Source organism: Belonocnema kinseyi, chromosome 1, assembly GCF_010883055.1.
Source record: "Belonocnema kinseyi isolate 2016_QV_RU_SX_M_011 chromosome 1, B_treatae_v1, whole genome shotgun sequence".
Lineage (NCBI taxonomy): Eukaryota > Metazoa > Arthropoda > Insecta > Hymenoptera > Cynipidae > Belonocnema > Belonocnema kinseyi.
Window position 1 is genome coordinate 173,351,758 of NC_046657.1, and position 1,442 is coordinate 173,353,199.

Below are 1,442 nucleotides of genomic sequence, written 5' to 3' on the forward strand. Positions count from 1 at the left end.
GGTAAATTTATTTCCGCAGGCAAATGTACCAAACAAAATAGAAATATTTTACAATTTTATGAAGAAAATTAAATAAAATTATATATAATGTTATTTAATAAGAAGCAGTTTTAAGATCAATAAATGTGAATGTTATTAATATTCACTTTGATCTTAAAACTGCTTATCATTAAGTGTATTAGAAAAGTTATGTACGGGTTAGGTAGAAATGAAAATAAAGGATACGTATGAAGTAAAGAATAATGTGAAACAAAAACATTTATTATGAAGCTTAAACAATATATACCTATATACATATAGATATCAATTCGCTTCAGAAAAAGGATCCCTGCATTAGAATCACTAGATTATCAAAAAGTGAGATGCCACTTTAATTAAGACTTACATTCCTTGATATCATTGGCCAATTTTACCTCGAAAGTTGGTTAGTTACATCATTTTCTTTTCTTCTGAATCTCAGTTTTTACTCTTTTAAAAAATTCTCGATCCATGTCAAAAACTCCCTGTTCCAAGTAAAATTATATTTCATTCCCGAAACTCTGTGTGCTGAAATAAAAACAATAATTTGTGTACTCAGATGCCCTGCATTCGAGGCAAACCGATTGACATTAAATATCGACACACTTTATTGAAGAGTAAGGAGGATATGCTCATTCGTAATTTGAAACATCTGTTTCAAACAGAAAAACTTTTCTCATCGACGTGAGGGTTTAAGGTTAGGAAGTACATGCGAATAATGTAATGAAACTTACCTTATAACTATAACGTTAAAAAGATTGTTCGTACTCGTATAGCACTCAGTTAATGATTTGTACTCGGTTAATGAAATGTAATTAATCATTAGTCTTCTTTGCGGGCTCTTTTCTCCCCATTTGTCTCTTTTCTCGTCAATCTGGTTGCGTGCGCGGGAACAGGATACGGTATATACCGTATACATTTCCTTTTTCAATTATAACTGCTCATGAAAATATATATAATATAAAAATTGTATTATTGAATGAGTGATTTTGATAAAAAATTTAATTTACATTTTTTGTTATTATTACTGCCATTGGAATATTAGCATTTTCATATCGAACTTCCACAAAAACTTACGGATTCAAGTTACACTGTTACAACTTCAGAAAGGATTTTTTCAAACGATTGTAATATTACGATTGCCTGTGAATTGAACCCTTCAAATGAGGTGAGCAATATTACCGTCATTTAATATAGCGTATTTACGATCTCCAAAGTATTCCTACAGAGGGCAGTAAGATGCCGAATATATAAAATGTAATATTGCGATTTCTTCTTCTGGCCTGTGATTTCTATCCTAAAAATCGGACTATCCCTACGCCGAATGTGGTAATATTACGTGTGGAAATTAGTAATTTTACAGTTATATTTCGTAACAAAATTTTCATTTTTTACAGTTTGTATTAATTCTAATTTTAAACATT

At 30.0% G+C, this 1,442-nt stretch overlaps 1 long non-coding RNA gene across 2 annotated transcripts; it reads right to left on the reverse strand.

Annotated features, from left to right (window-relative positions):
• Positions 1 to 330: 330 nt before the first annotated feature.
• Positions 331 to 1,172, reverse strand: LOC117175563. Of its 2 annotated transcripts, none has more exons than XR_004467466.1 (3): positions 1,096 to 1,172; positions 753 to 955; positions 331 to 546 (listed from the first exon to the last, which is right to left on the reverse strand). It is a non-coding gene; the product is annotated as an uncharacterized LOC117175563 (long non-coding RNA). The 2 variants fall into 2 exon arrangements; XR_004467467.1 differs by having other exon boundaries at positions 1,029 to 1,103.
• Between the last annotated feature and the right edge of the window lie 270 nt (positions 1,173 to 1,442).